The sequence below is a fragment of the Amblyomma maculatum genome, chromosome 11, assembly GCF_055883805.1.
Source record: "Amblyomma maculatum isolate TAMU_Amacu chromosome 11, ASM5588380v1, whole genome shotgun sequence".
In the NCBI taxonomy this organism is placed as follows: domain Eukaryota; kingdom Metazoa; phylum Arthropoda; class Arachnida; order Ixodida; family Ixodidae; genus Amblyomma; species Amblyomma maculatum.
The window spans coordinates 13,618,774-13,645,691 of record NC_139354.1 but is presented as its reverse complement, the minus strand read 5'-3'; the positions used below and the strand labels follow the sequence as shown (position 1 = coordinate 13,645,691).

Sequence of the window (26,918 nt, the reverse complement as noted above, 5' to 3'; positions counted from 1 at the left end):
CTGCTGCTGCTGCTGCTGCTGCTGCTGCTGCTGCTGCTGCTGCTGCTGCTGCTGCTGCTGCTGCTGCTGCTGCTGCTGCTGCTGCTGCTGCTGCTGCTGCTGCTGCTGCTGCTGCTGCTGCTGCTGCTGCTGCTGCTGCTGCTGCTGCTGCTGCTGCTGCTGCTGCTGCTGCTGCTGCTGCTGCTGCTGCTGCTGCTGCTGCTGCTGCTGCTGCTGCTGCTGCTGCTGCTGCTGCTGCTGCTGCTGCTGCTGCTGCTGCTGCTGCTGCTGCTGCTGCTGCTGCTGCTGCTGCTGCTGCTGCTGCTGCTGCTGCTGCTGCTGCTGCTGCTGCTGCTGCTGCTGCTGCTGCTGCTGCTGCTGCTGCTGCTGCTGCTGCTGCTGCTGCTGCTGCTGCTGCTGCTGCTGCTGCTGCTGCTGCTGCTGCTGCTGCTGCTGCTGCTGCTGCTGCTGCTGCTGCTGCTGCTGCTGCTGCTGCTGCTGCTGCTGCTGCTGCTGCTGCTGCTGCTGCTGCTGCTGCTGCTGCTGCTGCTGCTGCTGCTGCTGCTGCTGCTGCTGCTGCTGCTGCTGCTGCTGCTGCTGCTGCTGCTGCTGCTGCTGCTGCTGCTGCTGCTGCTGCTGCTGCTGCTGCTGCTGCTGCTGCTGCTGCTGCTGCTGCTGCTGCTGCTGCTGCTGCTGCTGCTGCTGCTGCTGCTGCTGCTGCTGCTGCTGCTGCTGCTGCTGCTGCTGCTGCTGCTGCTGCTGCTGCTGCTGCTGCTGCTGCTGCTGCTGCTGCTGCTGCTGCTGCTGCTGCTGCTGCTGCTGCTGCTGCTGCTGCTGCTGCTGCTGCTGCTGCTGCTGCTGCTGCTGCTGCTGCTGCTGCTGCTGCTGCTGCTGCTGCTGCTGCTGCTGCTGCTGCTGCTGCTGCTGCTGCTGCTGCTGCTGCTGCTGCTGCTGCTGCTGCTGCTGCTGCTGCTGCTGCTGCTGCTGCTGCTGCTGCTGCTGCTGCTGCTGCTGCTGCTGCTGCTGCTGCTGCTGCTGCTGCTGCTGCTGCTGCTGCTGCTGCTGCTGCTGCTGCTGCTGCTGCTGCTGCTGCTGCTGCTGCTGCTGCTGCTGCTGCTGCTGCTGCTGCTGCTGCTGCTGCTGCTGCTGCTGCTGCTGCTGCTGCTGCTGCTGCTGCTGCTGCTGCTGCTGCTGCTGCTGCTGCTGCTGCTGCTGCTGCTGCTGCTGCTGCTGCTGCTGCTGCTGCTGCTGCTGCTGCTGCTGCTGCTGCTGCTGCTGCTGCTGCTGCTGCTGCTGCTGCTGCTGCTGCTGCTGCTGCTGCTGCTGCTGCTGCTGCTGCTGCTGCTGCTGCTGCTGCTGCTGCTGCTGCTGCTGCTGCTGCTGCTGCTGCTGCTGCTGCTGCTGCTGCTGCTGCTGCTGCTGCTGCTGCTGCTGCTGCTGCTGCTGCTGCTGCTGCTGCTGCTGCTGCTGATGATGATGATGATGATGATGATGATGATGATGATGATGATGATGATGATGATGATGATGATGATGATGATGATGATGATGATGATGATGATGATGATGATGATGATGATGATGATGACTTATCTCATTCATTCATTAATTCATTGATCTACTTATACGTGCGCCATGCAAGCGGTTCGACATGCGTCATTTCATTCTTGCTCGTGCTTGTTAAAGAAGAAATCTTGAAAGCATGCTGGAGACGAGCTTTTTCCAGTGAATTAATCTGTCTTTTTTTCTATCATACCATTCAGAGCGTTTTGATGGTGTCACTACTATTAAGTACTTCACATGAAGTGTAAAAGGGAGCACGCCTTGAAACTGTGCCGTCGCATAAGTCACAGGAGGTACGAGATGAAAATATCTCCTCGCGTAGTGGTACACAAACCTTATGTGCGCTCTATTTACAGGCTGTGCTACCTACAAGTTTCGACCCCTTCTGACCAAACGGTAAGCACTGAGGATTTGCTTTAGCCTTTCTAGTTTTATGGCGATGAACGTCCATTACTCTGATGCTCCTGTCCTTCCTTTAGATTTCAGTTTTCAACATATTACAGTGCATAAATCATTCTAATGTTAAATTACCCTTTTCGGTCGTGTTCGGAAATATTAGTTCGCTCATTTTATTTTTCCGTATTTATTGTTCTCGCTATCAAAGGTCGTATACATTCCGTTCCTTTTATTTCTGTTGTTAGCGGACGTGTGTTGTTTTATTCAAGCCAGTCCTCGCCTACCTCGAGTTATTTTAGTTAATGATGTCATTTATCCTAACCCTGCCAATTCTTTATTAATGTCTACCTTGGTTTCCATCTTGTAATATTACTTAGACCATTATTCCTCATTCACTGCATTTGTCTCAGATGTTGCGTAACATGAGGAAAAAGCAGTGATTGGCAGTTCCTCTATTGAACTTGATTGGGTTTTCTCGTTCTGACTAATTGATTACACCTCCATTTTTCTTCCAGAATGTTTAGCTGCTCTACTAGCCAACACGAGGGTTTGTTCTCAGCACTGCAGTGTCATTGTAATGATGGGCACTCTTTCAATTTGTACCTTAATTTCTTCTATTCGATTTACTTTACGGCGACAGTTTTATGATCTAGCCCCGTCTCATCCGTGAAATCATGCTTGTATGGGTTTCTGGCCGCTGTGGGATTTCATTTAATGTGTCTGCGGACTCCTTGCATCATCTTTCGTTAGTTGACCTACCTTTTCATTGCCCCCCTCCCCCGCTACTTTCCTTCATGGGTGGTGCACAATTTTAAACACTTTTTTTGGTGAAGTGCTCCAATTCTTTTTGCTGTTTCAACGAGTTAGGCCCTTGCATTATAAATGTATTAATCCAGGTCAGTACCCTTCGCGTCAATTCTATATGTATCTGACTAATTTCTGGGCAGGACTCCTCCTCTTAACTTCTGTCTTCATGATGTGGCTGTTCTCCCTCAGCCATGTGCACATTTTGCAATGAACAAGAGACGTTGGAGCATTTTTTTTCCTGTCGTGACAGCGCTCCGTCTCCTTCCAAAACTGTTTCCTCGAAATATTGTAATAAATTATCAATATCTGTGAATATTCCAAATTTACTACTGTTTGGCACTGCTGAACTCTACTTCGCCAGCGGGACGGTTCGCAAGGCGGTTCGCAAAGCTACGAATTCTAGGATCGGAGCGCCGATTCCACTCTCTCCCATTTAGTTTATTATTGAGCCGAAAGAATTGCTTTTTTTTCCTGAGGAGTAGGATGTTGTCGATCCTATTATATTTAAAAATTTTCGTATTGCACCAGTGGTGTGTCATTCAACAACAAGCACAACAACGACAACTCGAACATTTAGCTTGTGGAAGCTCAAACATAGCCACTGCTACTGCGCAAAATAAGTCGGTTAGGTGAGTCATCTGATTAGTACGTCGCTGATTAGTGCGCCGCTGATTAGCACGAAGTGATTTTCATCATTGATAGAAGGAAGTTCATTAATTAGCCACGCGTGTGCAATATCAGTAAAAACAACACATATGGTTCTTTTTCGTGGCACGAAATAATTCTTCTATTTAGTTTTCGCCAATGCAGGTGGCCTACTTTGTTGAAATAAATAAAATTAGCCAGCAAAAATACGTTTTTTATTCTAGTTCCTGCATTGGGTGGCTGCCGTTTGCATGCCCATCTCAATTGGCTTGTTTTCTTTATAACTTCTGGGCGAAATTTTCTGTGCTGTCTCGCCTATGTGTGGCTCTAGGAAATTACAGATACTTTTTTCTGAATTCATTCTTTGAAACGGGTATTATTTTTCATACTTACCTTGAATCACGTTGTGGGCATTGATTAGTCATCTCGGCTACATTACACAGGTGATTGTTTGTAAAAAATATAATTGTTGGTTACCTTTTAAATATTATTTATCGTAATGAGTGACATTGCGCAGCAAACGAAATTGATTTGAATAAATCAGGCTTCGGTGTGAAATGGTGAGCACATATTGGGTATGACGCATAGAATCCAGCGCCTGCGTATTATGCCGAAAATGAGAAATTAGGCACTCTGATACAGTTTCTGGTGCTGAACATCATATTTGGCAAAATATTGACCGCGAATAAACGGTGAATTTATAACACACTGTACTAATCGGGAAGCTGATTAGCGTCTAGGCTGGTGGTTTGATTAACATCAGCTGCTGATTCTTTTTTTACTAAGAACAAAGTTTTGTATAAATAATTTCGAGCAAATAATAATAGCTCGTGCAGTTTCAGTAAAATGTACCGCCCCTAATTATGTCGTTTTCGACAACACATTTGCGTGTAAGGCTTATATAGAAATGAACGGAAATATTCATACCCAGCACCATTAACATCTACGTTTCCCACTCTCTCGTGCTGGATGAAATGCCTTACTGGTGGCTACATGTACAGCAAAGCACCATATGTTATTGCTGTTTCCTTGTACAGAATTCACAGAACTATTGTATGAATCGTGTAGTTCCAATTGGTCGTGCGAGTGTTCTCTAGTTTTACTTAATCTATAAAAAAAAAACAGTGCGTAAGTCCTACGCATTCGCCTCCTTCGCGTTCCCTGCGGCGGCACCTAAAACCATTCTAACGGGCGAGTTTACGGATGCCTGTTTCGTGCTGCCACCTGTTGCAGAGACTCTGAGGTCGCACTTTTGTTTCTCTGAAGAAAAACGATGACGAAAGGGGAAGGAAAACGTGACGTTTCTCTTCCCTTCCCCGAAGATGAGGAGATTCAAGCAGTCCTCCGTGCATTCAGAGCACGGACTCGGATCGATAAGAGCAGGTTTTTGTGTCTGTGCTGCCACCTAGGGGGCTGAAGATAAAACAAAATAACATTTTGGCGGGCTAATTGACGCAGTGAACAATAAGGATGAAAACAGCGGTGAAACAAGGATGTGACAACGCACCAAAGCGCTTGTGTTGTTGTCACGTGCTTGGTTCTGCACAGTTTTTATGCCCATTGGTGTTGCGGTAGCGCTGGCTTGGTTTTGGCGCTGGTGAACATCCTCTGCCGTAGTCGAGAGCACTAAAACATGTTGGAACGCATGCTGCAGCGGCAGTAAGGACACGCTGTAGAGGCTCAGTGACTGCGGAGGTCTTGCCATTGAGAATGGCCTCATGATTTCAGCACCTATAAGCGAGAGGATCATGTTGAAATGCATGCGAACAGTGAAGGTTACCTTTGCCCACAAGGGGATACTTTCAACCACGTACAAATAGGAAATGCGAGAACGAACAATTGCACACTGCAGTTGAAAGTTCTCCTGAGAGTTGAGTGCTCCTTTTGAACCTTGTAGCGAGGGGCTTATCAAGCTCTTCATCCGAGTACGGTGACGAATACTCAGTTGTAAATCTAACGGCTTTAGAAGCGAAAGAGATGACGCATAGCTGCCCTACTGTATTACTGATAAGGAGACCCTTTCGCCTCTCAGACTTTTCACTAACTTGATACTTATGTTTTTTAGCTCTATAAGGGCGCTTGAGATGGTTGTGCCCACAAACACTCCTCCTACTTGATAGTCCTAGTACGTAACTCCCGAAAGGCGTCAGGTGCAGGTGAACATCGCTATATCTGGCGATCAGCAGACTGTGCCTTCGAAAACGACAACCCTGCTAATGCAGCTGGTGTTTGGAGGGCGTACTTAGTATTCTCATCTTTCTTTCAGCTTCAGATTATAATTCTGTAGTAGCGGTAATTGTTCGTGCTGAAAATGATCGCCTTACGATCTTGCTATGCGCAAAAATTTAATTTCTATTCCCAGAGCTGTTGATGGCCTGAAAATAATAAACAAATAAAGAATTTCAAGTTCTTGCAGCGCTTGGTGAGAATCGAATGGACTGCATAATATATAAGTGGGGAATGACCATGTTACCAGTAGTAAGTAAAAGGCACGTAGCCGGGAGTTGTTTTCGAGGAGAAGGTGGAGGGGGGGGGGGGGCGGTAACGGAAGACAATTTGCTTTTTTTATTACTCATTCTATTTGTGGAGGGGATCGGAGGGATTTTCGATAATGTGAATAAAGTAAGTTTTGTACGGTGCGCATTGCATATATGCCTTTCGTTAATATGACTTCCAGGGCCGAAGTTTCATAGTCGCCAACTGTTTAATATAATGGTCATGCGCAGGGGGATAAAAAAGCTGAGTAATATACAAGAACGCCATTTACAAAAAAGATACATATTTCTATTTATTTTCACATATAATTGTATCACCTTGCCTAATCTAGCTTCGTGAACCTTGGAATAGCATAGGAATTAAAACAAGGAACGATCTCCTTGCAGTACGGCATCTCATGCACCTTCTTTACTGCTGATTCTAGTTACGCAGACGCGCTGGGTGGTAGAAAGCTTATACGGACCGAGAATACTTACCAGGATGGTTGCAATATAAACGACGAATGAATGCGTAACATTACACTCATAATAGTAAATATTCGACACACGTAGGGACATCTTATCAGTGTATACAATGTATGCACTGCTACAGTCAGCACTACTGCATATTTGTGTGGGTGGAGAAATATATACCAAAAGAAAGAGCTATAAGTAAAATAACGTTGTCATTTTTTTCAGCTAATTGTGCTTTCGGTTTGGATTACAATATTATTTTCGTCACTGTAATAACCCTCGCCTTGGGTTTGTCATAAATTCCGAAGTAATTTCGTCGACACTAACCGGCAACAGATGAATTGACGCCAAGGCTAACCCTTTCAGGCACTCTTGACCTGCCCGGTTTCGAAGGTATGTTTTAAACTTCTTCAACGTGGAGAAACTGCGTTCCGCAGCGGCGGTAGTCACTGGCAGCGTTGCAAAAATCTTCAGCTGTGTGTGAACGTTCTGAAATAGCACCCATTGGGCCCGTATGTGCAAGCTGGGCTGGGTCAACCACAATAATACCCATAAGGGTCCCTTTTAGGGATCGAGCAGGGAAGTCCAAATTGGGCTTCCCCTGATTTTCCCATTTGGACGTCATACAGGCGCGGCAAGGGCTAACTAAGCACATAATCCCACATCTGGCGCTCAAGAGGCCCTCTTGAGCGCCAGAAATCAAACCAGCAACCAACGCAACTACAAGATTCGGTCGCAGCCAAGAAAAATTTTCCCATTTGTCCGGACTCACCCAGCCGAACCAGCAGAAGCAAGCCTAGGTAGAGAAGCTAAAACAAGCCTTGAAAATCTCTCCCTCTTAATATCAATACAGGGACTACCAGCCTACAAAGGGCCCTTGCGAAATCTCAAGAGGAGGCGGCGGCGGCTAACGCAGAAGCTGCCGCCGCCGGAGCAGAAGCCGCCGCCCATAGTCATCACATAGCTAGACTGGATATAGCCCAGATAAGTGCTATCGCAACTGGATCTTCAGTTCAACTTTTCCCCACTCTTATCGCATCTCAGCCACCCCCACCGAACCCATCCACCGCTCTTACCTTATCCAACAACTCAAACTCTAGTTCCCCTGATTCGGTAGCGATGCAATCTGACACAAAATACCCTATAACGTCATCTCTGTGCTTAATCACTAGACAACTTACCAGCTATAGATGTCATTTGCAGCAAAATGGCAGGAAGCTATAACTCACATTACTCTGGAATGTGCAATTTTCAAAGATGCTGTAATACACGCAAGAAATTGCTATTCTTAATCACAGATTAGATGTTTTAACTCAAAAAGTCTCTGAGCACTATACGGATGCTTAGTACCGACTCAATTATTAGGCAATCCACCTTCCAAAGCGAGAGAAGCTCAACGTAATGGAAGAACAGGAGAATCCTCTCCCCGCTATAACTCATGAACCCCACCCCTCTGCCCCTCATATAGGCTCTCATGATGGCAGATATAAACCGTAATCTTATTGTCTGGGAGTGGGACTGCCGGGGCTTTTGCCAGAGGCGAGGTGTGGTCCACCAAATGCTGTCCTGCGCTACGGGACCCGACATACTTGACCTACAGGAACCCTCCAACCCACTCACCCTGCCCGGCTATACACCTATTTTGCCCACATCAGCTGTCTTTCGAGTAGCGTTTTTAGTTATTCGCTCCATCAACCCCATCTCTCATCGTCTAGCAATACTCTTCTAGTTGAACTTGTGCCGCAATACGCTCGAGCAGAGTGTTTTCATAATAAGGGAGTAATTACTCATTGACATCCACCCGAGCGCAGCTATACGGCTAAAAATGAAAGCTATGCAGCTGTATCAGAAACTTCATAATCAAAGAAAAATTCGTCCTGATCCGAGGATCGAACCCGGGACCACCGCCTTTCCGGGGCAATCGTCCTACAAAGTGAGCTAACCAGGAAGGTCAGCAGATAAGATCGTATTGCGAGGGCACATCGATCAATAACTCGAATAGGGAATGGTATTGGTCGAATATCCATGGCAATCTCCCAAAGTGGAGTAGATTTGTATTAAGGGAGTTATTACTCATTTGACATCCACCCAAACGCAGCCATATCTCTACAAAGGGAGGCTATACAGCCTAAAAATTGGCTTGTAGTCTGAGAAATTCAGAAAAGGTAAATCAACTTTTAAAAATTACCCGAACAATTGTACTTGAAAATAATCCTACATTACCACTGCAAATTATCGGGCCCGTTCTCGCAAACTACTACGCGATTCCTAGTACACATATAAGAATATCATATAAGTCGGCAATGCCTGTCGTTTTCCAATTCTGTATTACCTGAATTCATTCTCAGAATTCCGCTTTTAACTGCCCACGATTCAGGGCTTCGCATTGAGGCCAATAGCTGTAATGTTATAATCAAGAATCATAAGATGTGAAGGGCCGCGCCAAGTACGTTCAAATTCCGCGCGCATTCGCTAGGCTTCCCATCACCGCCCCCGCATATCCCTTCGCCCTGCGATGTTGGTCGGGACAACCAGTTCCCACGCGGGATATAAAAGCGAAGCAATAGTGCGCTCTTGCCTCGCGGGTGCATTCTAATTCGTCCTTCGTGCGTCGCCTGCCTGCTGCCGACCGGAACGCCCGTGGCTGCCATGTGAGAAATAAACAGCAGTTTGTTCTTATTTCCCGTCTATGCCTGTCAGTGCGTCCCCCGTGGGCAGAGGAATAGCCAACAAGCAATACTGTTACAATCAAGAATGACACGCATCAGCGCTAGTCTTTGGCAATTTATTTGACTATCTGAGAGAAGCGTGTTGTTTCCATGGGGGCGAACCTTGCTGCTTCCTGGGCATGAAACCATGGCTCGTCTTGTCTTTGCCCATAGTCGCCGCTGAAGCTGCAAGGGGAGTTTTCCCGTAGGCGGTCGACAGAGTGACAAACGCAATTTTCAGGAATCGACAATTCTGCAGGGAAGAAATGTAAGGCAACGTTAAACAGCCCCTCCTTGATGTGAGATAGTATGCCTTCGTGCATACTTTCTCATATCAGGACAAGTTTTTCTTAGATTTTCTCAGAGTTTTCTTAGATTTCTTCCATTAGGTTCTTTCAAAGTGCTGATGGCTCACCACCAAGCTGAATAGCTATATCGATATACTGCGGCCATCCTAGTGGTTACAGAAAGCGACAGCTGTGACGTCAGCGCTGGCTCTTGGCAGGAACGCGATGCAACAGTACAAATCACCTCTTCCCGCTTGTTGAAAAAATTCCTGGCGCTACGCTGGCTCGACAAGACATTTTGTTTTCCTGCATAAAGTTCTCAAACGTATCGGGTGACTGGGTGAAGGGCTATCCGCACCTAAATGATGGGCCAGTGGCAGGCAGCCTCCGTGGCGATAAAGAAGCGCTGATCGCAGATTAGCAGCACTTCTTCCACGAAAACTAATGGGGTTTGCAATGTAAGCTTGGGTTGGGGGAAGCTATGAAGAGGGCACCAACTTCAGGCGGAGAACACCGCGCAACACGACGTGCTGCGGTGGTGCGGTCACTCTGGAGGAAGCTTTGAAAGGGGACATGTCGCCAATGCCAGAAAGCAAAATTTGTATTCGGGCATCAGTGCGGTAATAGTGAACTGACTTTCTTTTACTGGCCGCAGCAGGCTTCACCAAGGTGGAATATGCAAGCTTAGAAGCATTTTGGATAAAATTTCTTGCTAACCAAATGGGACTTGTCTCTGGATGCCTCATTTGCTGCCATTCATCTCGGCCAAAGGGACCTGCTAGTTGCGGCCATCAACCCCGCCTGTGCTACAACCCAAAAATGTCCGTTAACGACGAAGATACTGAACCGTTTCGATAATTGCTGAGCCCCTCAAGCTTCCTATCCACGTTTCTAGGAGCAGATAAAATCCAGAACACTGGAAAGAAGCATCTTAGCCTTCGATGAGCTCGTAACTTATCGAACATGGGAAATTAATTACTTGTTCCATAATGGCAGTCACATGATGAACAAAAAAAAAAGGAAAAATACAAGCTCTCCTGAGGCTGCGCGTTGGTCACCGGATTCAGGCCTATCATGGTAGTCATAAAGAAATGAAGAAATTGTGAGCCTGAAACAAGCGTTCAATGCAACAAATATGCCAACAGCGCCAGCCACGAAAGCTGCAATATCGCCTTGCCGCACGGCCCGAAGCACCGGCAGCCGCCGAAACAAGAAAGGGGCAATGGCGGCGGGCTCATGTGATCAAATATTGCAGCGAACCGGCAAAGTGTCTTTATCGATTGGTTTTGCTTCTACAAAGAAACACGTATTCCAGATTGGTGTGACTGACAACCCTGCTTGTGAAATATCTGTCTGCGAGGTGACAAACGCTCATCTCCCGCGTGAGTGTCTTCCGTTTGTGGCTGCAAGGAATATTCTGCGTGGAAGCCGGACCGCGTCAACTTCATGTCACTTAACAGAGGATAAGACTATCGGTTCAGCGTCGCAGCACTCGAGAGCCCTCAAGGCCTACCTACAAGGCACTGTTTGGTAGCCAAGAGCGTGCGGCTTGGTGACAGATGGCGACTTTGATCCCTCTTCCCCAATGCAAGAAAGCCAGCCGGAACACGTTCCTGGCGTACTTCCTTTGCCTCCCCACTTCCTCTGTAACTCTCTTCTGAAGTCATTGTATCTTTTTTATTTTATATTGAGCAAACATTTCATCCCTGTGCTATATAACATAATACAGTTTCAAAATGTGACGCAAGCAACCACATGCTTAAGAAGAAACACAGAATAGATGCAATGAAGTCCGACCGTCGTGCACTGTTTTTTTTTTTTTTTTTCTGTTGTGAGACCTGGCATGAAGCTCGACAGGCAGTATTTCTTTTCTTGCGTCCCCGTCTTGTCGTCTGATATGGGCATCCCTTTGTCTACGTGCGTGCGTGCTTGCGTGCGCACGCGCGCGCGCGTGTGTGTGTGCGTGTGCGTGTGTGTGTGCGTGTGCGTGTGCGTGTGCGTGTGCGTGTGCGTGTGCGTGTGTGTGTGTGTGTGTGTGTGTGTGTGTGTGTGTGTGTGTGTGTGTGTGTGTGTGTGTGTGTGTGTGTGTGTGTGTGTGTGTGTGTGTGTGTGTGTGTGTGTGTGTGTGTGTGTGTGTGTGTGTGTGTGTGTGTGTGTGTGTGTGTGTGTGTGTGTGTGTGTGTGTGTGTGTGTGTGTGTGTGTGTGTGTGTGTGTGTGTGTGTGTGTGTGTGTGTGTGTGTGTGTGTGTGTGTGTGTGTGTGTGTGTGTGTGTGCCCGTGCGTGCGTGCGTTTATACACAGGCTTGCACTGCTAGAAAACAGGAAGTGAGGCGGAAGAGAATGGCAAGCATAACCTTGGGTAAAAGGTTCTGGCCCTAAATTGAGTTGCCTCAATGGCGCCAGCTGGAAAAGTGCAGCAGCAAAGAGGTTTTGTCTGCCGGAAATGGTCGTGGCCTCTCTTGCTCACCATGAAATTCTTGGCTCTTGTAACGCTGCGACTGCATGATGGAAATATTTTGTGTTTTCAGTCCATCGGGTAATGCAGCGTGTGTGTCTTAAAAGCGAATTACGGTTCTTTTTTGTTTATCAACGCGTCTCAGTGACCTTACCTCTACATTAAAAGAAAACACACCATGGGGCGATTCTAAAATACCGCCGAAGCTTTCTTTAAAATGAATCTAGCTGCGTTGTTGGCTATCCATTGTTCGTAGTTCACTCAGTCATGGCCAGTAGAAAGGTGGATCTTTCGATTACCACTGCTCTAAGAATGAAGGTACGTTTTTCAAACGAACCAAAATGTTTATGTTCGGCACTTAACAGCGGTGAATTTTGTTGTTTCAGCACAAAACGTGGAAAGGAGAAAGACGATGCAGTTACAGAATACCTGTTCACCAAAGGTTAGAATTATGATCACTATATCCGATTTTGCTTCCTGGCAATAGTACATTAAGTTGTCCTCTGCGTTTTCTTCAAACATTTCAAAGACACGTTATCTGGTCGAAGTGTTTAGCTATTGAAGCTGGCCTATTGATCCTAGTTATTCGTGCTTTGCAGTCTGCAACAACCTCATCTATTTGCCTTCTGTATAACATTTTTGTGTCCATGTACCTTTTATCCTTTGAAAGTGTCATCTTTGTGTGAAATATGTTATGTTATTTATTTGATACATACTGCTAACCTCCTTGCGGAGGTTGCAGGTTTGGGGTAAAAAATGAAAGCACAAAATGACAAATGTTGACAATCCACCCTTGCTAACCTTTTACACAATTGTATAAGGCAGTGTGGAACAAGAAATAGAAACGAAGAGAAGGACATGATACAATACAATATGATACAATGCAATACTATACAATCACCCTTAAGGCACATGTTTCACAATATTTGTACAGAGATCGGGCTAGACATATATAGGGTTCTCAAGAAACAGTTGCCAGCCGTGAACGGAAACGTTCTATTGATGAGCAATTAACCACTTCATCGGCTAAATCATTTCATTCGCGGCCGCCAGGGGAAAGAGAACATGAACGTATCGTTGTGTGCACGATACTCGACTAGATGCTTGGAATGTCGTGTTCTTTCATTTCTATGTGGTGAGAGTGAAATGTATCTATTGCGGTCAATTTTAAGGGCTCCAGTTAGAAGAAGGTAAATAAACTTCTATCGTGTATTTTTTGCTCGGGTGCTAATAGTGCTAAGACCAGCCTGTCTAAGAAGTTCGGAGGGGGAGCCGAATCGGCGATACCTATTGTAGACAAACCATATGGCCTTGCGTTGGAAGCTTTCAAGTTTGTTAATTAAATTCTTTGTGTAAGGGAACCAGCATATTATGTTGTACTCTATGATTGATCGCACGAGGGATGCATATGCAAGTAGCTTAGTTTCGGGTGAGAGCGAACTGTAAGGAACGCCTTAGCGAGCACAGAGCAGAAAATGCTTTGGACGTCACATATGAAACGTGCTTGTCCCATTTTAAATCAGATGATATAATTATTCCTAAATACTTATACTGGCGGACAACGTTTACTTTATGGTCTGCGATATTGTAGGGAAAAACTAGCAGTTTCTTCTTCCTTGATATGGACATCACTTCTGTTTTTTCTAGATTAAGAGCCATCTGCCATTCTTCACAACAGTTCGGTACCTTTTCTAGGACATTGTTTAGAATAACTTGATCTTGTTGACTATTAATTGGTTTATATATTATGCAATCGTCCGCAAACATCCGAAAAGTGCCGTCAATGCCATTAGATATGTTATTTATAAAGATTAAGAAAAGAATCTCTGTGTAAACTTCTGCATGCGCACAATGCTGATATGTTTCTGCCTAGCTTTTCACATCAATATCTATAGGCTCATAGCTGTTTCGAGAGTGTTTAAAAACGTTCGATGTCCGGCGGTACTCTGCGCATGCTATAGTTCTTTAGTGCAGCCTGTCACATTTTTATTGATTCGTAGCTGTTTTAAGACGTTTCAAGACGCTTAGTGTTCCTTTGTAGTCTAGCATGCTCTACTACGAGAACGAAAATGGCTGCTTCTCCTTACGCACTTTAGTTTGCCGAGGTCGCCCAATATTTTTCAAGGTGAAAGAGCCTCTCATAGGCAGCCATGGCAGCAAATATTTTGTTTTAATTGAAGTAACCACCGGCTATTTTTGAAATATAGTGAATTACTTCACTGGTGTGGTAATTCCATACTGTAATGTATTTTTTTAGGCCTGTAATTTTATACGAAATGTAATTCAGTCCTCTCGAAGTAACATGTTTGATATGTACAAGCACGACTTTTGGAGTGGGCAATTTTTGATGGTCGTTTGTCCGACCGGAATGCTTTCAAACAAGGCGCGCCATGCTGGGAAGCCAAGAAATCATAGCTATCACGCAAGGGGCACTGCTTGTGCCGACACAGCTCTGACTCTGACACCGGGTACATCGAGAGGCGAAGTTACGTAGCCGTCGGTGCTACGCAGCTTCCGTTTTTTGGGAACGGAAGGTGCAGTATCTGCCCCACTTCTCAGTGTATGCGTGCCTGCACTTGGGGTGGTGGGAAAAATTAAGGAAATGTTTAGCACTGCTAAATCTAGCAGACAAAGTGAGAGTGCGACTCATCCATGGATGTGTGCGACCCTCAAGGACACCATAGGAGGCTCTAGACGCACGAGATGGGAAGGCCATTGTGAAGGAGGAGGTCCCAGGAGACGTCAGATGGGCAGTGGAGTTCCGGGTAGGCAGGGGACTGGAAGGCTGTGTAGCACTGTCAGACAATGTTGTTAATCGTGGAACTGTGAGTTTGTGCCTAATGTGTGTTGGGATGGGTGGGTGTGGTGGGGGTGGACCTGTTGGCTGAAGGCTTAGCGAGGCGAGAATGTGTGTGTGCCTGTTTTTGTGGATAAGAGTCCATGTGAGCGGTGCGGAGAGCTTCAGTTTGTCCCGGCATCGGTTCAAATGAAGTTTGCCAGGTACGTGAAGAAGAAGGAACAGGAGTGCGATGTAGAAGACGAAGCGATGCAGCAGGGTAAGTAGAAGGAGCGAGCGCTGCCTACTCCACGCACCATACTTGCGAAGAAGAAACGGGAGGCGCGGATTCGGCGCTCTGCTATAGGCACTAAAGGCCATATGAAACACACGGTGACCAAGCGACGAACGGGCGTAGTAAACCTTTCTCTTTAAAATAGTCATTGAAGGGACCACGGTATATTGCGACTTGGACGGTTCCTGATCCCGGGTGGTGTCCGACAGGCCGTGCCCGGCAGCCACCGCTTTAGCCTGGTCGACCAGCCTCTTCTGCGAGGCTTAGTCCTAGCCAGAGACCACGGTCTTCCAAACTTCTTGTTCTGTTAAGCCTCAATGGGGCGATGGTTGGAACTTCTTGCTTTTAAACATAATGGGTTAAAGCTGGCGCTTCTGCGCCGCATAGCATGTGGGGTTGTGACGGCCCGGTTGCGCCTATGCCAACCAAGCCGAGGAGGGAAACGTTTTGGCTTGTAGCTGTCGCCTAATTATTTGATAGTGTTTTTTGAAAGAAAGGTTTTGTCAGAGGTGCATCTGTTGCCATTTTGAATTCCGGTCTCAAATTAGGTTTAGACGATTTTGAGACGTATTGAACATACACCTACATAGCTGTAGAATTCCTGAACAATAGTGCTTTTCAACAGGAACAATGTCCAGCACAGATTTTTGCACACCATAAGACTGCGTGCACCATAACAATTATTATGTGAGCAGGTGGCTCCCTGGACATACGATGCTTTTCGCTAATAATCGCTAAAAATACACCCTGGCTATTTTTACAGGCAGTCTGAACTAACTCCCTGCAACCCAAGGATGAATTTAAAGGAGTAGAGTTTGCTTCGAATAAGTACGATCAACCATTATGGCCGATACAGTATTGCAATGTTACAAAATTTTCCCAGTTTGCTGGCAATTATGTAGTGCCAAATAACGTCGAACTTGTATTTTGAAAATGGTAACATTTTACACATAAAAAATATTTGTTGTCCTGTATGGTGACCAGTGCAGTTAAACGCCAACACGAATTAACGAAATTTACAGATCATAAACCGCTGGAGAAGGTAAAAATTAAAAAACCTGATAAGATTTCACAGACAGCAATACGCTGGCACATTCCAAACATTTTGTTTCGCAGAAAGGAGCTCCCTACTGTTCTTATGACTGTATTTTAGGAATTCTGTTCCAAAGACACAGCATAACAAACGTGAAGCATTGATCAGTGCAAAAAACCTTAATCAACAAGTCTTCGAACATCCTTGTCTTTTCGCAGCACAATCCCGAAATCAGAATACTGTTCATGAAAAAAAAAAACATGCATCCAAATGATCATCTCGAGACTCCGGTGATTGTAAAGATTTGTCATATTAGGTTGAAATTTTCTGCTTCCTTTTTTTTTTTGTGTCTCTCGCTGCTAGCTGCTACGCCCATCAACTTGGGTGATACTATAGTTCTATTAGTTTAATTTCCCTTCAGTTCCATATTTCCTTTTTTCAAGCACACAAAACAATAGGCGTTCTCTCCTGAATAAGACTGTCGCTCCGACTCGATAGAAAATAAAAGAAAGAACATAAGCTCACATGAATAAAGAAAGCTAATTTTTCGAAAACACTGCATATCTCCGAATGACACACACGCTGCTGAAAAAAATAAATGTCCACTCTAACAACTTCACTGCGAGGCAAAATCCTCTAATCTATAACTTGGATTCTCCAGAGACATCTAGTGCCATCATTATTTCTTTTTAAGGTCAGCCTTTTCTTATCAAGCCTAAAAGCGCTCCTTCCTTCCATCAACCCCAGTAACGTCAGATACGCGCCATCCAAACCCTGTGTTGCCAATCTTTTTTCCCCTAGCGTCGCGCCGGCACCGTCAACATGCACGGTGGCTGAGTATCCCATGCAATGCCGACGCGGGGCTCGAACGATAGCCTCCATGCCCTGCCAGAACTGCACTCGACGTGACATTCGTTTCTGCGCGTTGAGAGGCACCGAGCACGGGTCAATATTTGTCCGCCCCTCCAGCCTGCCGCGCATGTCATCATCAGCGCACCCGATCAAAATCGCTAAGGCTTCCACTGCGGACCAACTAATAAACACCGGGCGCTGCTATCAGCTGCATCTAGGCCATTTTGCAAGCGCCTGGTTTTTCTTAGGCCGCCTGGCCTCAGGAAGCGAATAGAAACAAAAAATGAACGCAGGCGATCGAGAGTGCTCTTATCTTGGTAATCAAACCTCGTTCCCCCTCGATGTTGTCTTTGCCTACGCTCCATTGCCTCTCTTTGTCTTGGTATGTCTATCGGCTTTAGTTTATGACAACAAAAGATGTCTGGTAAATAGTAGTATCAAGCCCCAACACCATTAATTTTTATACTTCGCGGCTTAAATTGATGTGAAGTTAACATTCTTGTGTTGTCTTTCAGCGCCTCCACCTGTGACTGGTTGGTTTTGGCACTCGGTTGATGCGTAAAAGGTTGCCAACCGAGTGCGGGTCACGGAGGTGTATTACCTGTAGGGACATGCTAAAATGTCCTTGTTCTGTCCAATGAGAGCGCACTTTGGATAACCCCAGGAGCTCGAAGGTATTCCCAAACCCTCCACAGTTCAGAGTCCTTGGTAGCCGCTTTCAAATGCTTCAAGATATTAAACCACTAAAAAAAAAAATGCTGTTCCGGCTGCCGGCGGCTGCGTTACGACGGATGCGAAACGGAGAGGAGTCATTGTGCTGTGCGGTGTCAGTGCAGGTTAGATTCCCATGTGATCGAAATTACTCCGTCGACCTCCTATGCAGCACGGCTTTTCACTTTCACGCCCACTTTCCTCTATTTGAGGCATCCACAGAAAGATGACCGATTATGTAGAATTCCTGGTACTCCCTTGATGGGGCTGGGACAGGTAGGTCACTGCCGTTTACGGCGGGGCCTAGCCTGTCACCGAAGTTTTATCTGTTGTAGGCCGTCATTGCACCCGCCACCGCTTAGGTGGTAGACGACGGCTGTTGTTGTTCTCTAATTTGATGGCACATACCTATACAGGGGGATCGGCCAAGGATTGGGGTGCAGAGATGATCCTTTTCTTTCTTCTCGATTTTCTCTTCTATCTGCACGAGGCAGCGGAGGTGGCTCATCTACAGAACCAGTAGCAGGCCCATGTATTTTCTTTTCCTTCTTCCTACAGACACAACATCCGATAATGTGCCTTTTTTGAAGCGGGAGCTTCATTACGCTTCTTCGTTCGGGCAGCCGTTGCGAATCATAACGTTTTCATCTTCAAGTGATCTTGACAGTTACTACGCTTTTCCTTTCTTATAAACCAATTTACAATGGAAGCGAAAGCTTCACTACGCTAGGTACAACAGGTCCTCGTGTGACACTGAATTTGGCCTTCAAGTGACCTTAACCTAAATAAGCGTGCGTTCCCACGATTTCGTGCTGTTCTTCCATGGTATACAGTGCCTTCCTTTCCTCAAAACCTAACTTAAATGGAGAGGCAGCGCCCTGGGTTTTGTAATGTCTGCGCATGTTAAAGGCGCAGATATGGCCAAATTACTCAGTCAAATATTTAGGGGAAACCCCCAAGGTGGAGTAGATTTGTAATAAGGGAGTAATTACTCAATGCATCCACCCAAGCCCATTCCCACTTCGAGTTATAGATCAATTCGCTCTCGCCTTACCATCTGATCTGCTGACCGTCCTGGTTAGCTCAGTCGGTAGAGCGACTACCCCGGAAAGGCGGTGGTGCCGGGTCCGATTCCCGGATCAGGACGAATTTTTCTTTAACTACGAAGTTTCTGATAAAGCTGTATAGCTTTCCTTTGTAGCCGTATGGCTGCGCTTGAGTGGATGCAATGAGTAATTACTCCCTTATTAGGCCAAATTACTCAGTAGCCTACCGCTACGGGACCTTTTTCTCTCTGCTTATACTCCTACCTCCCTCCTCTCAAATCTAGCAGATACTGCACCTTTCCTTTCTTATGCACCAATCTACAATATACAAGAAAAAATATAAAATATGATGACCTGGCTAGCTGAAGGTGTCACCGATTCCGTTGCGTCCACTCAAAAATATAGACTCCTCTTTCGCACGAAACCGAATTGAAATAACGGAATAATAAAAATAATAATTTTCACCAAACAATATAAGAGAAAGGGAGGTCTTGTTACAGAATGCATGTGAAGGGCACCAACAGCTATTAGCTCCCTAGAAAGCATAGGAACGTTTTCGAGGTTTATCTAGGAGACATTAAAATGTAATGAATGAGATAATTCATTACAAAGTAGAAGAAAAGGATGACCATCAATATATTATACTCGATGAGGTGAAACTCGAGTGGTGAGCTCTTCCTTAGAAAAAGCAACGTGTCTTCGAAGTGGTGGTAGCGAAAGACTTTTCATCGCTCGAAACCATAAGCATACGGAAATACGATTCGCCCGACTGTTGAGGGGTCGGCCCTTACAAGCACTAAGTGGGGTTCCTAGCTAGGGAACAAAGTGGAATCGGCTGCTTCCCGGGCGTGCTCTATCAGAGCGTTTTGGTCTTAGATCAGAGCAGTCGAGCAGGATTGTCTACCAGTCCTTCCGGATAAGGTTGGAGTGAGGGAGAACAGCAGGGTTGGAACAGCAGCCCACGCCATGTAGTGGATGTCCGAAGACTTCTCCGCACACTGCAGATAGCTGCCCCAGAAATAACGATAAAATGTTTTAGAGCTGCCGGGCACAATAAATATTGTAAAGGCTGAGCAGAAGCCGCTCCTCCGCTTTTGAGAGGCCTTTACACGGGTGAGAATAAGGTCCATGGCCAGATTGATCGTGTAAAACAATATATTTGAAAAAGTAATCCGGAGAGAATTTTCCTGATTTTCGGGGTCGGATGGGAATGCCCGGTGAAAGAGCGCTCGGGCAACGGCGTCAGCATTCTCGTTTCAGTCAGGGCCCGTGTGAGCAGGAGCCCAAATAACATTCCGGTGAGCGAGGTCCTCGGTATATACGCTGTTTTGGCAAAGGTGGTTGGCTAAGTATGGCACTCAGCCCTGCTCGACGTTCCGACAGGCCCTTTGCGAGTAGGAAATTATTGTTTTGTAAGTGGAATGAGATGCAGCCATCGAAATGGCGACCTCTTCCACATAGGTTATTTTACGGACTTGATTTGTAAGGCCTTTTACTGGTTTTGATTGGTCGATGACTGCGGCTGTTTATCATCCCCCATGGCAAAGGCCGGAGGCGGCTACATAGAATACGCCAGATTTCAAACTATAGCGGCGAGCCAGGGCTTCCACCCGTGCCAGGCGTCGGCCATTACGGTACTCTCAGGTCATGCTTGCTTGAAGAGGGCGTAAGTTAAGGGCGCGTTTTCACTGAGATGGAATGCGTGCGCATTCCGCCAGGAGAATGGTGTGTTGGATATGTAGTCTGGCAAAGAGGCGGCGACTCCACGCTTTCTTCGAGAGAGGTGTATATTGGTTGTTAAAGTGGGCCCGCGGAGCTACAGAAACCTGTTCACCGTGCCCAGCTCCAGGAGACGCTGATTGGAGGTGTTCACTGGGAGGTCGAGAGCCCGCTTAATATTTGGGGAGGTTGCCTTCAAGTGGATCCTCGTCTTGCTTCTGCATGGGAAGGTACGGAGTCGAATAAAGAATTCGACTGGTTAAAAATGCATGCGTCCGCCATATAAAGGTGTCCTTGAATCGTAATCTCTCGCGTTTGTTTAAAGTCGGTGGACAGTGCGGTCCACTTAGTCCCCCAGCTGACGGAGTTTGGCCAGTGTCGTTTCTCGCGAGTACCCGGATTTCCACACGATTAGGAATTAGACTGATCACAAAAGAGAATGCAATTTTAGCTATGCACTTTGGTGGTGGGCGTATGTGCGCAAATTCAAACTAGGTCTTTTGGGGGTGCATTGCAAGTCGCAGAGGCGAGGATAACTGTCCACTATGGTCACCGCCTGCTGTAATTTCGTCTCAGTATTTTCGGGAGTCACCCACACGATGATGTCATCGGCGTACAGCGCATGCTTCTCACCGGCGACAGAGCCCAGCTGGGTCAACAGGTACGCGAGGCCAAATTTAATAACAATGGAGAAAGTACCGCACCCTGAGATGTACCCCTGGTTTCTAACTAAAAGCGGTTATGCTCCTTATTCTGGATTCGAATGCAAAATTGTCGCTTAATCACAAATTGCTGAATGTATCGGCAATTTGTGAATTTGAATGTGTGAAGAGATTGAATGTATGAAGAGATTGGAGTGAAAAAGTGTTAGTGAAAGTGAAGTAATAAATGTGTTTCTGCCTCAGCTTGAGAGACGTAAGTGAGAATGATCTCGCGGGCAACGTTGTCAAATGCTCCCTTATAATTCAATGCGAGTATTACCTTGTCGTCGTGGGTGCATTTCACGGGGTCTATGACAGCCAGATTGAATTGTAGCAAAACATCATGTGCTGTACAGATATGTGTGGCCGAAACCGGAACATGGTGTCTGCGAAATGTGCTGGGATTCGATGAACTCGGACCTGTCGCGTACTTTCGTCTCCAGGCGTTTGCCCACACAGGAAGTCAGAGAGATGAATGTGGTTTGTTCGTATTTATGGCCTGGCGAGCTTTAGGAATGAAGTTGACTAGGGCGGTCTTCCAATCTGTTGGGAGTGGCGCTTCCCCAATGCAGATTCAGATAATGTAACCAAATGAAGAGAAGTACGCCGGATCGGGGAGGTTGGCTAATAATTTGACTAAATGTTTTCTGATACGGAGCAGTGCTAGGTTTCATTTTGTCCAGGACCCCTCTAAGATCGTCGAACTAGAACAGTCTGTCCAACTCAACGTTCTCAAGACCTACATAAGCGTACACTACATCGCGGTGGTCTTGATGTTGCACAATTACTTGACCCGAAGTTTAACTGAGTTGCCCAGAAAGTTGTTTATTGCTCTTTGGACGTGTTTTGCTTAGTGTGCGGCTAAAGAGGTCCACGAATGACACCTTTGCCATTTTCGTAGTGGATTATGAATTAAGTCTTTGTATGGGTTTGTCCTGCTGGCGAAGTGAGAGTCACCATGGCATAGGAGTACTCAAGTTGCAGGTCTAAGTATACCTGTTTGACATCACAATTTCTATCGACAAATTGACAAGTCAAAAGGTCCTGCTAGCGCGTCGTATAATTTGTTAGTGTGGTGCCTCTCCTCCCTGGTTCTTGGGGACGACCGCGGCTGTGGAATGCCCAAAGGTTGAAAAGAAAAGCCGGAGGTCGCCCGCCTGTAACACAAACCCCTGACAGTTTCATTGAGCGATTTTAATTCGGGAAGCCGATTTGAAAGGGGAGAGGGCCTACACTGAAGGTGTCCCGCCACGCTGAGATTTTTGCATGACAGGCGGAAGCGAGCCCTCTCCCGAGCCAGTTATCTGGGGCTGAATGTCAGCGCCTTCATGGGGCAGCTGTCGTCGTGATCGCCGAGGTCATTGACTTGGCGGGAGATTTTAGATGGCCGACCAAATACGCCCCTAAGGCAGACGGCTCTGCGAGAAAGGCAGGTGTTAGTCGCATAATGGTCGGTGAAGCCGTCATACTGACTTTTTCAATATTTCAATGGCAAAAGCATTCTTCCTTTCATCACTCATTGCCCGTCCATATGATTGTTCTTAGGGCCCGTCTGGGTGGTTCATCATCTAGAAGCTTATTGCACTGAAAGATTCGATCTGACAGGAGACAGCTATTAATTTTCCACAGCTCCCAACCAGGGTACATTATGCATCGACTGAACTTTTCAATGCGGACTGATGCCATGCAGCAATCACTGAAGAAAATGGGCCGCACACAGTAACCAAAAACAGTGCATGACCCGTCTAGTGAAATGTAAATACTGTCAAGCCGAGTGCTCAAGGAAACAATCAAAATGAGTTAAATAAATACTGTCACCCTTACCGTGTCCAGCATCCATAAGGCTGTACTCAGACATTAAATAAGTAGAGCAGCTCTATGGTAATAATGCCTACATAACACTGTTTGGTCTGCTTCCCAGAAAACACAACTGAAATCTCCCACGAGTATATTTTACGATCTGAGAGCAAATGGTCAACCAATGACAGAAAAAAAAAAAACGCCTTCTATTCTGCTGCTTTAGAGGGACAGAAACGCAAATAATTCCCCATTGAACACCCGAAATTGCGGGGTCGCAGCATATAAGTCGCCGTTCATCGTCTATGCAGTATTATATTGCTGTAATATGCAGTGTGTTAGCAAAGAATAGCATGCACCATCCAGATAAGACTCTCATGTGGTTAACGATAATATTGTATTCTCGCAAAAATGGCTCGGGAACTTCTTCCGTATCCTCGTCAGAGGACAGCTTGGTGACTTGGATGGCTGCCATACTCACATTCTATTTTTTTAAAGAAGACGATGTATATTTTGCTTTCAACGATTGCACAAACCCCAAACATTAAGGGTAGAGGCTTGAAATTCGTGACTATTGCCATTTTCGGTACCTGTCTTATAGAGCGTTATCCCCTGGAATGGTGTGGCCCGCCTGCAGATCGGCGTCATTTAGGGCAGATAGCGCCCTTTTATCTGAATTTGCCCTCCCCGCGGTCACCACACCAAATTCCTCTTGCTCATAACCGCCTGCACACCTCCTCATCTACAGTGGGGTTTATGGGGCGCTGTTGTCCATGGCCTCTACCTCTTTCGATACGGCGAAGGCGCCCGCCCATGAAGCCGAGCGAAGCACGTCGCTCGCAGCCACGACAACAGCCGTTAAAGTACAAGCCAGATAATAAGACAGCACCTAAAACCCTGCTGTTTTCCAGCGACGATGGATCATCATTGATGGAGCTGCCGGTTTTATCTAAAGTTTTTACGAGAGGATCGTCCAGCTGTTCTTTCGCAGATGGACGGCTGGGTCCGGTGGCTTTTGCACCGCAGAGTCTGAACCTGGAAGAACAGCCGCTGCAGGACGGCCACTGGTGTTCGACGGAAATGACTTCATTCCTCTGTTTGTCGGGAGCTCATGGCTGAGCTCACCAGTAGCGTACACAACATCCGTCACGTCCATATTATGCTCCGACGTCACGTCATCTCAGAGCGTTCCTTGGGCCTGGCGCAACCTCTCAGCATTGCACAGTAAGCAGCCCCTCCACTGTATGTCCTAATGCGTCGGCACTGGGTGCACTGAGACTTACGGCACTGGCGCCGAACGAGTGCAACCCGGGTGCACCGAAGACAGAGCATAGGCCTTCCTGACATTATTACTGACGCATGTAAAATACATTATTGTCATGTGAGATTGAACTAGCGGGGACTATGTTTGAGCCTCAGTGAGGTTTCTCCCTTTGCAGTTTCTATGTGCTCCATCCCAGGACATCGCCACTTCTCGCATTCCACAGTTAGAACAGTTCCAAAAGGCTCCAAAGTCTCTACTGTACGTCTATTCTCCGTACGGGCGTGAGCCGAAGCAGCTTACACATGATGGTCTTGTTTTCCGGATCAAAAACTATGCATTTTAGACCTTTGACAAGAAACTCTGCCTTTTCCACAAGCTTTGGCTTTGACAACCCGGTGTCGCAGGTAACCATCAAAACGTGGCTGATTTGATACTGGCCGATGCAAATAATTTCACGGAGATCCAAATTTGGGTGAGTGCATCACGGAAGAGATGAGCTTAATACGAGCGACCTTTTAGGTCGGCATGCAGAAACACGGTATTGCGAACAACTTCACCGCAAAATTTTGAGGCAGGCTAACTTTATTGCGCCATTTCCACTTCTCAGAAGACCTTCGCCAACGGCCAATGCGCTGTTTCCAATTTGGAACATTTTCAAGCACAGCTGTTCGGAACGGCTTCTTCTCTCCACATCCATGTCGGACTTTTGAGAAACCGTTCGCAATCCTCAATGCCTAGCATAAGGATGATAGTATCGGTGATAATGACGATGCAGTTCTTGATGATGATAATGGTATTGATATTCGATGTGGCGAAAAATGTACTATACGCGGACGATGCCAACGCCTTTTTTCTGCTAGCAGACTACAAGAACTAGAAGCTTCTACTAACACCAGGTTGCATGAACTAAATCAATGAGTCTATTTAAACCGGCTAGAACCTAAGAAAAAACGACTTAGTTCATCCTTTTTCACGCAACGAATAAGACAATAGATAATATTATAAACCTGTTTTATGGTGAGTTTTCCTTCGCAAATCGCCAACAATCGCTCCATCCTTGGCGTTATATATGAGTCAAGCTTGAGCTGGTCACGTATTATACAGAACATGCGCTTAAAAGTAGCTAATAGGTTGCTCTGTTGCACAGAGGTCACGTTTTCTTACCTTTATGGCTAAAAAAGAAAACAAATTTTCAGTGGTTCACTCTCTCTCGAGCTATTGAGCTTTAGCATGGGGAACCACTAACTGCATGGACGCAGATAAGCTTACTAAATGCCAAAAGAGGGCAGTTCGCACACTTGAGTATTCACGGAAATGAAGAACTACCACATAATTCAAGCATACATATAATATTCGAATATACATCTATGGAACTATGGGGCATTTTCCAAAAAGTTAACGCCGAATACAACACATTTATATGTCTCAGCATTAAAGCAGAGATACAGGTCATTATGTACGTACTTCTTTCATAATTGCCGACATTCTACGGATTAATTACAGTAAGCAAAATACTGCTCATCAGATCGTGCTCCTATACAATGAATATCCAAGCATAATTGAGACAGTAGATAGTGCTTCACAGCCCAAAGCTTCAAATTTAAAATGCGGGCTTTCTTTCGCTCGCTGCATGGCTACATTACACATGATTAATTCGTATCTGTCATCTGTAATATATTTATTTGCTGCACTCTCCTATCATTTGAAGAAATAAGTTCCTTGCAGACCCTTTTAGTTTCAAGAGGTCAAATCTTCTTTGTATTCTTTTTGTATTCTACGTTGTATTTGTCTGCAAACAATGGAATAATGGAATTCCATTTGTCTTTTTGGTTTGTCTTTTTTGTATTGTATGACTAATTCTGCCATGCATTCTACACACATATTCTCATTTTATGAGCCGAGACACAAACAAATTTTTGTTTTGTCTTTATATGGCATATTATAATGATTTCTGGACGCTTCCTAGGGTTCTTCATTCTACTCTAGGCATTTGAAATGTAGTTTGTACTAGTACATAACTGCTGCTTTGCTCTGCGTGGTTAAGTCCTCGTCAGGAGACCTTTTTCACTGCTTCATTCCTGCTTGCAGGCAATACAGTATACCTATGTATGTAGTAGCGGTGATGATGATGATAGTAGGGGTGAAAAGTAAGATCAAGTTATTTAAAACTGTCGTGGAAAGTGGCTTTAGCCATTTCACAGCCCAAAGTGGCTTTCGCCATTTCCACTCTTAAGCAGACCTAAGCGAAGTCTTGTAATGTTTTTTTATAACTTGCGCAATTTGATTATTTGCTTCCTCAATAAAGCCGGCACGTTTCACTTCGAATTTGGGGCATGTTCCCTCATTTCATCAATAGTTGTCGTGCCTGGGAAGGAAGAGGACTTCTAAACCCTAGAAAGCTGTACAGCTCACGAAATTACTGAACTACACGCCTTCGTGTACCAAAAAGTAAAACTTGCGGCTTCGGCACTTCGGCATAGAACTTTATATGGGTTCATCTATACCGCCTACGCAAAGCACTCGTTTCCTGCCTTGCTTAAAACAGCGTAGAAGGTGAGGCCGAAATAAAAGTAGTACCGAGTAAGCGCACTACGTGGAACCTAAGGCATTAGACATTGGTCGAAGTTCGCAGCGTTCAGTGAGCACGTCGTCTGCAAACTTCTGGCCTTGCTGACCGAGTGGACATGGACATTAATCGAAATTTCAATTAAGCCTCGTCGGCCGTCCATGAGTGCGGGTCGGAACCAACATTCCACGCACCATTGGAAACGGCTAGCGCGCTTTTCCGCCGTGGGCTGCACGCGGACGAGTGCGGATGACTGCGGCCCCCAGCTAATAGCGCGCGTTGGCGAAATTTGTCCGTTCTACATCAGCGAGAGCTCAATGAATGGAAATGTCGACTGCAGCGTGGGACAGTTGTCAGAAGTGTGGTTGCG

The 26,918-nt window shown here is 46.2% G+C and overlaps 1 protein-coding gene across 2 annotated transcripts in view; it reads left to right on the top strand.

The window, feature by feature from the left end:
* LOC146172891 (xibalbin-1-like) overlaps positions 1 to 26,918 on the top strand; it is a 320,295-nt gene that overhangs the window by 93,112 nt on the left and 200,265 nt on the right. For both annotated transcript variants that reach the window (XM_084583511.1, XM_084583510.1), the window contains one exon: positions 1,899 to 1,938. The gene's annotated coding sequence lies outside the window, so the exon portion shown is untranslated. The remainder of the gene's footprint in view (positions 1 to 1,898; positions 1,939 to 26,918) is intronic.